Source organism: Eptatretus burgeri, chromosome 5, assembly GCF_056783735.1.
Source record: "Eptatretus burgeri isolate ZD-2024b chromosome 5, Ebu_testis_v1, whole genome shotgun sequence".
Taxonomy (NCBI): domain Eukaryota; kingdom Metazoa; phylum Chordata; class Myxini; order Myxiniformes; family Myxinidae; genus Eptatretus; species Eptatretus burgeri.
This window is the reverse complement of record NC_140965.1, coordinates 7,306,523-7,319,469: the sequence shown is the minus strand read 5'-3', so window position 1 is coordinate 7,319,469 and position 12,947 is coordinate 7,306,523. Positions and strand designations below refer to the sequence as shown.

At 33.3% G+C, this 12,947-nt stretch overlaps 1 long non-coding RNA gene across 1 annotated transcript; it reads right to left on the bottom strand.

Annotated features, from left to right (window-relative positions):
- Positions 1-11,503: 11,503 nt before the first annotated feature.
- Positions 11,504-12,736, bottom strand: LOC147025795 (uncharacterized). The gene is made up of 3 exons (XR_015057891.1): positions 12,428-12,736; positions 12,141-12,308; positions 11,504-11,926 (listed from the first exon to the last, which is right to left on the bottom strand). It is a non-coding gene; the product is annotated as an uncharacterized LOC147025795 (long non-coding RNA).
- Between the last annotated feature and the right edge of the window lie 211 nt (positions 12,737-12,947).

The window sequence follows — 12,947 nt, the reverse complement described above, 5'->3', positions numbered from 1 at the left end:
CAGGGTATTGAAAACGAAACAATCTTATTTTTATATGTCCTTTAAATTCCCCATCAGTGTTTTCAATGGAGAATTTAGCTTCGCTTTCCTCATTGTTCTTGTGTTTGCATGATTGAAGGTGTTTATTATGAAAAAATTTCAGAATATAATTATCACATCTATCACAATGTTTTGTTTCTTGGTCAATTGAAGATATTTGTCTGAAAAGATTGAATGTGTGTTTGTTGGTTTGAAGGTGTTTTTTATAACCTTTATATTCGTGATTACAAACATCACAGTATGTTGTATTCACCATATTTATATAATAAAACTTTGCTTTAAATAAAATGTTCTCAATGAAAATTTCGTTTAATTTAGAGGTGAATCTGTGCTTAAAACCATTTTATCCTCCAACTTGTTTCACTTAATAAATACAATGTATCAAGACACAAAAGACAAGTTTCAATCAATCTCTTCATTTGTAAAAAATACTGAGAAATATGTCAAGGATGTAAAATTGAACAAAGATAAATATAACTATTGGATAAAAACAATTATAGTGAATAATATGAGTTCTTCAATTTCCTTCAGTGGAAGGGCTTTTAGTAAATCTGGAAGAACATAAATTAAAGTATCTCCAACAAAAGTTTCTCCTCTCCTTCTGGTAATATATTCAAAACTAGAAAAGCAATGAAACAAGAAAAAGTATCAAAAAAGAAAAACCTCATGGATAAAGCTTTAGAAAGAAAAGATAAGACCATCTGTAATATGCAAGGAGAAGTTTGTATTTTTTTCAACAACCCTGAAGATGTAAATCCTGATGAAATAAAGGATGTTAATATATCAGGTGAAATGACATTTCGTTCAATCGTAGTTGAGGATCATTTTAAAATTACCTTTAATATAAAAAATGTCGTCATTGAATCTGTTAATGAAAAAAAAGTATCTAGATATCTATGGTAATGTTTTTTTTCTACTAATTAAATATGAGTCATTATTCAACTGAAGATTTTGAAGATTATGAGAGTGATGACAGTTCTGATACTGAGAGTTTGTGTTCAAATGACAGTTTTGAGACTGAGAGTTTGTGTTCAAACGATAGTTATGAAAGTAGTTTTTCGATGATTGTGAAAGTACCGAAGATGATGCCGAAGATGAATTTTAGTTTAAGTAAAGTTTTACTTTATTAATATGCTATATTTTGAGCCTCTTGAATTCCCTGATTCTCCGTATGACAAATTTGAGAATTGTCCTGCGTGTGAAAGACGGGCATTAAACACAGAGTCAAAAGCCTATTAAGAATGTATATTCTGTGATTATATTCTAATTAATGATAATAAAAAATATAAAAAGGAAAATAATTATTTTCGATTTACACCAAAAATGAATTACTTTACAAGATTGATTATAGAAATGAATGTAAAGTGTGAGGGTGATAACACACCTTTCCTTACAATGGAAGAAACAACATATAAGAGAAATGTTAAAAGGATTATTGTTATTTATTATTCACGATTGTCATTTTCAGGGAAATAACACAAGATATGGTATAAGTAAAATAATGGATTATCTTGAAATTAAACCCGAACTTAGGATATAATATAGGTTCGAAAAAAGCCAATAATAAATTAAACAACCTCTTTTCCAAATATATTAATGAATGATTTTTCACCCATTTGGGAAAATAAGAAAATTTAACAACCATAGAAATCTTCCAAATTCATTAAGATATCTCATAGTTGGTTCAAGCGGATGTGGAAAAACCTGCTTACTTTTAAAGATGCTCCTTACTCCCAACTTTTTAGATTATGATAATTTAATAATTTTCACAAAGTTGAGTTTTCAACCTGAGTTCAACTACTCTCACAAGGTTTTAATGCTGCTCTTCAAAAAGAAGATATAATCGGTTTATTTAAACTTCAAAACAAACTCAATGATGACAACATTGAAGATATAATACAACTATTTTGTGATACACAGATATATAAAAAGAAATCAAAACCGATAACTTGTATTCTTAGTGATAATATGGAGGATATACCTCCTCCCCAAATTTGGATAAATGAAAAAAGAACCTCGTTATATTTGATGATTGTGTTAATGAGAGAAACCAAACGGTAATGGACAGCTACTAAACAAGAGGGAGACATTCTTCTTGTAATTGTATTTATCTTCATTAATCATACTTTCAACTCCCTCGTCGTTCCATCAGAAACAATACAAATACTTTTATTTTATTCAAGTTAAATTCAATAGATATAAACAATTTTTGGAGAGATACTTGTTCAACATTATGTAGTAAAAGGGAATTTGGGGATTACATGAAGCACACGACTGAAAAATATAAATATATTGTTGTGAAACAAGATGAGATATTAAGGGATATATTTTTGTATTTTATAAAAAATTACAAGTAAAAATGGCAACTATTTTTATAAATCTTGTGGGTAAATCTGCCTCTGGAAAAAAACTTTCATAAATCAAGGTTCTTGAATAGTACAAATGAGAATATTTTAAATTAACTTTAAAAACACCCCGTGATATGCATTGTCTCAACAACAACTTGAGCAAAAAGACCTGGACAAGTAGAAGGTGAAGATTATTACTATATTTCAGAAGAGGAACATATGCGATTGAGGAATGAAGGTCAAATATTTGAGGAGGTTTCTCTTGGTACAACAAAATATTCACATTGTAAAAGTTAGTCAAGGAAACTAAAATCTGGTGGTCTTGGGATATTAGAAACTAATCCAGAAGGAATGAGACAAATTATTAAACATCTGAGTGGGATTAAGATTTTAGCATTCGGTTTTGATGTTGATGAAGAAACTCAATGCAAACATATGAAAAGCAGAGATACAAGTGTTACTGAAGAAGAAATTACAACTCGTATTAATGTTAATAAAGAATTTGATGAAATATTTAAAGAAAAGGATTTATTTGAACACATCTACTTTAATGATGAAGAAAAGGAAAATTTCCCTGTTGATCTTTACAATTCATTAAATGATATTTTCCAATAAATAAATGGAGGCGAAAGAAAGAGCAAGAAGATTTAAGGAACATCAAGAGTTGGTTTCAAAAGTTGTAAAACAACAGGAAGACATAAAGAAGAAACGCAGACAGAAACTAACGGGTGAAGAAGCATTTGAAAGAAAACAAGAGAAAAATTTTTAACCACTTTTAATAATTTCCCAAGAAAAAATTTATAGATGTTTCCACAGTTCCCACATGAGAATATACGCCAAAAAACTTCAAATGTTGAAAGATTTCAGTCAAATGACGGAGGAAGAATTAGGGCATATAGGAGAATTAGAATATGATGATGAAGGATTATTTCAACAACTGGAAGAGATTAATCAACCCCCTGATTATGTTGTGAATGCTCTTCAAAACAATTAATATTCAGCGGATTCAAAAACCAAAGCAGGACTCATTCCAACAGAACAACCAGCAATATTTCATCTTGTTCAAGAAAAGATATTGATATTTCATGATGAATTATTGTTCTTGAGTTCTGCTCAACCACATGTTAAATTAACCCCCAGATTAATGTTTCTTCTCACAAAAGATGGAAGACAAGATTCAACTGTGAGGGATGAATCAAACGATTTTGATAAACCATTGGACATGGAAAATAATGATGATGGAGTATATATTGATCTGATGGACTCTCTTAATTATAGGGTTAGTCTTTCTGGTAAAAGTAGGAAGAATCAGAAGGAGAAACACATTATTCAGCTTTAAGTATCCTTGGTTCAGGTATTAGTTTTCTTCCAAATGACCCATCACAATTAGTTAATAGACTGTTATTGTTGTTAGGTAGTAAGAAGCCTGGAAATAACAATTGTTTTCATGAAGCATCAGCTATTTTAGACCAGTTGATGAACTGGTTTTAGACCAGTTGATAATATTATTAACATGAAAATAATTAATAAATGTCAATACAAAGACATTTTATCTCATATTAAATAAGATGAGAAGCACAATCCTTAGTTTTATTTTCACAACAAGCGACCACACATCTTCATTCCCATACGCACTACAACTTGACACAACAAAAGAATATGAGGAGTCTTTATTGTCCATGGAAACTTCTCATACCTTATTTAATAGAACCAAGAAAAATGACAAGTTGAGTTATAATCCGGGAAGTGGATACAAAACGATAACATTTTCACCCGGAGCATATGAGATTTCTCAAATATCTTCCGAAATTGTTCTTCTTATGAAAGAACAGGGTGATGAACCAAAAAATATTGTTATAGATTTTCAAAAATATACTTCAAAATCAACGATTAAACTTAAAAATAACTACAAGGTTGATTTCACAATTGATAATTCATTTAGAGAGTTATTGGGTTTCTCCTCAAAAAAGATTGAAACAAATGGGACGTTTTACAGTGATAGTGTCTTTCAAATATCCTCAGGAATAAATTTGGTTTTAATTCACTGTGATTAGATTGATGGTGCTTATAATGATGGAATAAGAACAAATGCAATATTTTCATTCAGCGCATACTCAACCCCAATTGGTTATAAATTCAATATGGAACCCAAAAATCTGGTTTATCTACCTGTGTCAGGAAAAACCATATACAGAGTAAATTTTAGGATAGCCGACCAAGATAATCACATGATTTCTATTCATGGAGAAATTATATCCATCAGATTTCACCTCCCTTAAATTTTCCAATAAATAAATACGCTGGTTATTGTGAGGAAACACGAGTTGGGAAAATATAAAATAATTACAGGGGATGGGATGTTCCTTTCCCCATACTACAAGGGTGAAAGTATGTATCTTGGTAGAGGATACTATAAACCTAAGAGACAAAGGGGTGTCGGACATCAATTTAGAGGAGATGGGATCATTGATACTCTAATGGGTATAGGTTCAACTATTCTTCAACATAAAGACCGAATTGGTTCAACTGCTTCTGCTGTGGGAAATGTCGCGGGGGCTATAAAGAGTATAAAAGATGCCTAAAAGGAATCTCATAAATTGCAAGCAATAAAAGAAATTAAGAAAGGCAAAACTCAGTTGTCTCCCCAAGAACGACAGAAAATAATTCAAATACTTGGATCAGGGTTTCAAAAGTTTTAACGTCTTTTTTCTTAAATAAATACAAGTCTGGAAGCAATTGATAGTATCTATGATTTGGATGATACCATTGTCATCTCAAACTCCACTAAAAAAGAAGATTACTTCAAGGTAAATGCAAACCTGGAACAGACTGGAATGCAAATGGAACAAAAAGTTTTGAAATAAATAATCAACAAACTTATTTGAATCTATCCGAAAGTTTCTTGTTGTGTAAATTTACATTCACTAAGGCTGCGATGAACACAAACGCTACACTCGTAAATGATTTATTCTGGAAAATGTTTGATCGTGTTTGTTTGTACATTGGAACATAAGAAGTTGAAGCATTGATTATGTCTCTGCTGCATCTGAAATTATGAAATTTTCACCATATTCATTCGGTGATAGAATGGGAAAGGGGGCTGTCGAAGTTTTTATTCCTGATATGTCAACGGTAACAAACACAGACCCTGGATATCGTCAAAGGAAAGGAATGTATCATCATGATTCAAAAACAGGTAATAGTTTTACTGTGGCAGTTCCTCTTTAAGGTATATTTGGATTTTGTAATCATGATAAAGTTCTGTATGGTCTTAAAATTTGATTTCAACTTCAAAGGAATGATAATGAAAATAGATTACTTGATGATGTTGGTAATGCTTTTGGTGATCAGAATAAATTTGTAATTGATGAAATGAGTTGGGAAATTAGTGAATATACTCCTGATCTTAAAACAGAAGAGATGTTGAATAGAAGACTTAACTCAAAGAAACCACTCAGTGTATCATACCTTAAAAGAAGATGTCAACACGTTAAACTGAACCAAACCACTTACACGTGGAATTTGGGTGTTCTGGAAGGAAAGCCACGATATCTGTGGATCATTTTTTTTAAACCAGATGGTGATACTGCTACTGATAAGAATAATGCATTGAGTGATATTGCTCAGGTGAAACAACTTCGTGTTTCTCTCGATGGAGCATTTTATTCACGAGATAGATTGCAAATTAATTGGGGAAAAAATGATTATGCTGAAGCATACAAGTCTTACCAAAAGGTGTGTGAAAGCAATGGGACTAAAGAACCTATTTTGGATATGACAGCATTTAAAAGTTTGAATACAATCTATGCGTTTGACCTGAGTGCTCAAAGGGAAACTATAAAGTCTAATCGAGTGGACACTTCCCTATCCATTGAAAGAGGAGAAAGTGAAGAAGTTCATACATATTGTTTGCTCTTGGAAGAAACAGAATTACAGATTAATACAGATAATGATGTTATGATTAGTCTCACATAATTTTTTTGTGAAATAAATGAGTGGTAAAGTACCAACTGGGGTATATGTTAATCAAATCAATCTTCATAAACTATCATCTTGTGTTCAAAATCAAAAGCCTTGCACGATTAACGTTAATACAATTCAGAGAAAAGGAGCAGTAAGAATTGATGTTTTGCTCACAAGAGAACAGGTGAAAATCTTGAACGATACTGGCTCACTTAAAATTAAAATGTCAAAACCAATATTGAAGAAATATTCAATAAGAGAGATGCGTAGAGGATTTCTCCCATTTCTAATTCCTCTATTTGCTGGTTTAAGTGTGGCTGGAGCAGTGGCGGGTGGTATTTCAGCAGCGGTGAAAACTTCCAACGAAAGGAAGGCTCAACTGTGGGCTCAAAAATAATTGGAAGGACATAACAAAGAGTTGGAGAAACAAATTAGTGGAAGTGGTGTAATTGTAGATTTTGCTGAAAAACTAGAAAGTCTGCCTATTAAAGTGAGATTATTAGTTGGAGATATGCTTTCTTCTATCGCACAAGCAGGTGTAAAATTCACTAAAAGGAGTAATGGATTATATCTTTCTAATAAATAAATGAGCATTGATGAGTGGTTTGAAGAATTTGGAAAGAATACAACATCAAATTTAGAACTTGTCAAATATTGTAAGAAATTAAAAATTCATAATGTGGTTATTTGTATGAGAAATGAATTAACAAACGTGTCTAAACATACAAAGAATATTATTATGAACTTAGAAGATAATAATGGGAACAGTTCTCATTGGGTTTGTATTTTTAATCGTCAAGACAAATATTATTTTGATAGTTTTGATCTTCTACCACCTGTTGAAGTTATAAAATTCTTACAGAATGGTGTTTATCAAACATTTCAAGTCCAAGAATTAAATTCCAAGTTTTGTCGTCAATTATGTCTCAATGTGTTATTTCAACTCAACAAAAATAATTTTTTTAATGACATTATTTTTAATCTAATATAAATGACTTATGTTGGTCAAGATGGTTCTATCTTTGGTGTATCCCAATAACTGGATATTGATTTATAAATTTATTACACAAAGGCACAGGCTGAACGACAGAAATATAGTATAACAAAAAATATTAATTTGAAAAATGCTTATAAATTAATAAATTATCCAAGCCCGACTGACGCCAATGACTTGGTGAGATTAAGTGATTTTTCACAATATACTGTATATATCCTTCAATAAAACAGCTGTTTTCCAAAGATACAGAAGTGTTGATTTTATCTCCAGGTCATACAGAATTCACAGTTCCAATTCATATAAATTTTTATAAAGAAGGGTATATCGTTTGTCTGAGAATCGAACAATGGGGGTATGATATGAATGATTTACGAGATAATTGGTCATTTAAAATTAACCTAGAATACCTGGAACGATTAAATCAGTCTTGTCAGGAAGAATATTATCCAGTTGGTGCTGAGAATTAGTTTTTAGGAAGTACGATTAGTAAACAACAAATAAAATAATTTAATAATGGTAAATTTAATTATGGTTTTGCCATCGTTTATATCATGAAAACAGAAAAAAACAGGATTATATATAATGAGTCAGGAAGTACAAAATGATTTAACTACGGGAAGCTGGGGGGGTGGGTGTTTCCTGTCATAATATTAATCTGTCATATATTTCTAATACATAAATGACAGCAAGAAGGCTTCAAGAAAATTATCATTTCTGTGTCCAAGCATACCTTCATGAAAACGGTATTCGGTATTTTAATACATATGTTCTACAACATAAGAATGAGGTATTTTCAATAAAAGATTGGTTTTTTTACTGATGTTAATGAACCAAAAAGAAAAAGAGGAAGGCCAAAGAAGAGGTTCATGGATACGGTGAGGGCGGACATACGGGTGGTTGGAGTGTCAATGGAAGATGGGGAGGATAGAGCGAAATGGAGACGCTGTGGCGACCCCTAACAAGAGCTTGCCGAAAGAAGAAGAAGAAAAAGAAGAAGAAGAAGTTAATGAACCAAAAACTTTGGATTCAATTAAAATGTTAAATAATGAAAAAATTATAAAGTTAAGAAAACGCAAGGCTCTTTTAGAAATTCAGAATAAATTTTCTTGGTTTCCTGTTGTAAAAACATTATTTTGGATACAGGAATAACAAGAAATCCTGATGAATATATGTATGATATTCTATGGGGTGTAAGTGATTCAAGGATAGTAAGGGACGAGGAAGGAGTTGAAGAGAGAGAAGAGGAGGAAAAAGAGAAGAGAGAGAAGGAGGAAAAGGTGAAGAGAGAGAAGGAGGAGAGGGAGAAGAGAGAGAAGGAGTAAAGAGAGAAGGATGAAAGGGAGAAGAGAGAGAAGGAGGAAAGAGATAAGAGAGAGAAGGAGGAAAGAGAGAAGGAGGAAAGAGAGAAGAGAGAGCGAGGAGAAGGAGAGGGAGGAAAGAGAGAGAATAAATAAATATAAAAATATGGAAACCAGTGAGATTAGAAAAAGATTGGGGGTATTACAGAAAAGAAATAAATCTCAATGCACCAAGGAGGAAAACAAAGAATTGACAAGTCTATTAGAAATATTTTCGGCAAGACTATTAACATTGGTTTCAGGTCGAAGATATAAACGAGAAAATGGAGATAAGGATTATATTATTGATGATGTTGGTGTGATTGACTTTCATTAAAGTTTTCCAATTTTTTTCTTAAATAAATGGAGGGAGAGTGAAGACATTTCTGAGGATTCTTTATGCTTTAAAAATTAAGATTCAAATGTGCATGTTGGAAACTACAAAGGTTTTTGCATTCTGTCAGAATTTTCTCATAAATAAATGAGTTATTGTCTCAAATGTAAAAAGAAAACTAATACTAAAAATATCTCATATTTTAAAAGTACAAATAACAGGTTTATACAAAAAGGAACATGTTCGGTGTGTGGCTCAAAAAAGACTAAATTTATCTCCAAACATAAACACGGAGGAGATATGCAAAAGTTTTTATCAGGAAGTAAATTTACAACGACTGGAATACCAGGGGAATTACATCTACCAGGGTATTCTTTCTGTGGTCCAGGCACAAACTTGGATAAAAGATTAGATGAGGCAGACAATCCTAAACCATGGATTAAACCCATCAATAGGGTTGATGAAGTGTGCATGAGGAAAGATATTGATTATGGGAATACCACAACTTTGGAAGAAAAGCATGAAGCCGATAGAGAAATGTTGTATAATTTGTCTCTGATACAAAATCCTACTTTGAGAGAAAAAGTTGATTGGTTCATCGTGAAGAAGATGATCAGTACTAAATTGAAACTTGGGCTTGGAAATTCAAAAAACTTATAGGCTCTAATGATGTCATTTAGACTGAAGAACAATTAGCTGATGAATTACATATACCAATAATCACAAAGTTTCAAAGAAGGAAGGTTTATTCCAAGGAAGTTGATTATATCTGATCCACTTATTTGATTGAACTCAATAATGATAAGGGGTACAAGTATGCTTTAACCGTTATTGATTTGAGGAGTAGATATGCGTGGGTTGTCCCTTTGAAAAACAAAACAGGTAATACTCTTATGTTATCCTTTCAACAAATATTTAATAAAGGTAAGAAAAAATCGAAAAAATTGTGGACTGATGAGGGTAAAGAGTTCCATAACAAGACATTTATGAGTTTTCTAAAAAATAACAGCATTACATTATACAGTACCTTTAATGAAGGAAAAGCCATTGTTATTGAGCGCTTTAATCATACTTTAAAAGAGAGACTATATAAAAAATTCACTCAGCTCGGTTCTCAACAATGCTCATCTTTTATTTAGGATATTGTAGATAAGTATAATGATATGATTCACACCTCAACGAATACCAAACCATCAGAAACATTTACAAATTTAGAATATGAAAAAGAGATTAATGTCAGAAAGCCTAAGTTCAAAGTTGGTGATATAGTAAGAATGGTGGAAATGTCATTTTGAAAAAGGTTATACAAAGCGGTGGACAAATGAGCTTTTTGTAATCGTTGATGTGATAGATACAGTTCCTTCGACTTATAAGGTATATGATTTAAAGGGGAAGAGATTTTAGGTTCATTTTATTCACAGGAATTACAAAAACAACTAGAGGGGGAGCACTCGGGAGAGTGCAAAACCTCTGCCGCCAATACTGCTGGGTCACTCAAATGAACCTTATATCTCATTCATTAAATATGATGTTAACAGTGCTGAGAGTTATAGTTCTTTTCTTCAACATTTTTTTTTTGGGGGGGCGTGGTTGGAAATCACTTAAAACATGTAAAAATGAAAAAAAAAATCGAAATTTTATTGAAAAAAAAGTTGCAAAATTTTTTTTTTCTCTAACAATTTTTTGGGGGGATTGGAAATCACTTAAAACATGTAAAAATGCAAAAAAAAAATTTCTCAAACAATTTTTTTGGGGGGGGGTTGGAAATCACTTAAAATATCTAGAAATGCAAAAAAAAAAATTCTCTATTTTTTGGGGGGGGTAACAATTTTTTGGGGGGGGTTGGAAATCATTTAAAACATGTAGAAATGCAAAAAAAAATTCTCTAACAATTTTTTTGGGGGGGTGGTTGGAAATCACTGAAAACATGTAAAAATGCAAAAAAAATAATTTCTCTAATAAATTTTTTTTGGGGGGGGGACCAAGTCCAAAATTTAATGGCATGATCCTTGGACCATACCTTACCTCCCCCCCCCCCACCAAGTTTCGTCGAAATCCGTCGAAGAGTTTTTCCATAATACTGTTCACAAACAAACAAACAAACAAACAGAAAGAGGTGAAAACAGTAACCTCCATCCATCTTCGAAGATGGCGGAGGTTAAAGATAAATTGAAAAATATTTTTGGACTCTGCCACTTTTTGACTCCGCCCACACAAGCCCCGCCCACACAAGCCCCTCCCATCCACACATAAATCCCACCCCACACAAGCTCCACACACACAAACCCCACACCACACAAGCTACACCCACACAAACCCCACCCACAGAAACCCCACCAACAAAACCCCACCAACATAAATCCCACCCACAAAAGCCCCACCAACATAAACCCCACCCACAAAAACCCCACCCACAGAAGCCCCACCCACAGAAGCCCCGCCCACATAAACCCCACTCACAGAAGCCCTGCCCACATTAACCCCACCCTCACAGAAGCTCCGCCCACACAAACCCCACCCACACAAGCCCCGCCCACACAAGCCCCACCACCCCCCTCATCCCACCCCCACCCTTCCCTACACACACACACGGGGAGGGGAGGGGGTGGGATGAGGGGGTGATGGGTCGTTGGGGGAGGGGAGGGGTGGGATGAGGGGGTGATGGGTCGTTGGGGGAGTGCACCTACCCCCCCCACCCCTCCTTTACATCTCCTTTATTCTTTTCTTGTAATTAAGAATTAAATAATTAAAAGCAAAGCAAATATAATTTATCAACATTAAAAATATTGAACATTCAGTTGTAAAAATAGATATTTCCAAGCAGTCTGCTTCAGATGTCTTGAGTGTCAGGTCAGATTCCTGCAGACGATTAACTTGTGTGCTTGGTTCATCCAGACAGGTGTTTAAACTGAAAAAAAAAACTCATAATAATGAGTCAAAACTCAAGGGAGATATCAAAATAGAGGGATAGAGAGGCAGACAGACAGAGACAGATAGACAGACAGAGACAAATGGACAGAGAGACATATAGATAGACAGAGACAAAGAGATTGACAGAGACAAACACACACATACACACACACACTCATACAAATACACACATGCACGTGTGTGTTTCTCACCTTGAAGTCGGGTCTTTCAAGATGAGAGGACATTACAGTAATTCTTTCATTTATCTTCTGAAAATTCGAATCTCTTGAATAAAGTCGTTTATTTTTATCCATTCGTCATGTAATTCAGATAATTCGTTCTCCACATCCGTAATCAACGAAACCCTTATTGGAGATAACCTGTGAGAAAAACACATACAATAATTATTGGTCGTACAGTGATTTAATTAATAATCAGTTGCTTCACCGTCATTCTCAGAGAAAGCCGTACTTGACAATGCACATACACACAAACTTACCAATATTGTGATGGATTCTCTTCTTCATCAGATGAAAGATAGTTCATGCTTCAGTCGTTTATCATTGGGACAAGATGAGAAAAATTAAAAAGCCGTCAGACAGAAGAGAAATGCCTGGCTTATAAACCATGTTGGAGGAAGTCAGTTGGATCTTTGCTTTGAGTTGCCTCATTGTTCTCTTTCCTGTTTTTAAACAGCTCAGTAATTCTGGAAAATTTTCCAAGCTTCTTGTTTTCAGCTGCACTCAGCTTACAGGATGTGTGAAAAGTATCAGACTCTCGATATAATTTATTGTACATGAGTAAAACCAAAATATAAATTTAATTACAAATAAGTTGGAGGATGTAAAAAAAATTCATTGGATCACTCTTTGAGTGAAAAGAAGTGCTTTAATCAGTAAGTCTCAATTTAACATATGCTCAATGGGGCAGAGATCAGTATCCTATTTTGACCTGATGGACTGAGAGTCAGAGGGGGTGGGGGGCAGGGGGGGGAGAAAATCATTCTCCTATTTTGGGTT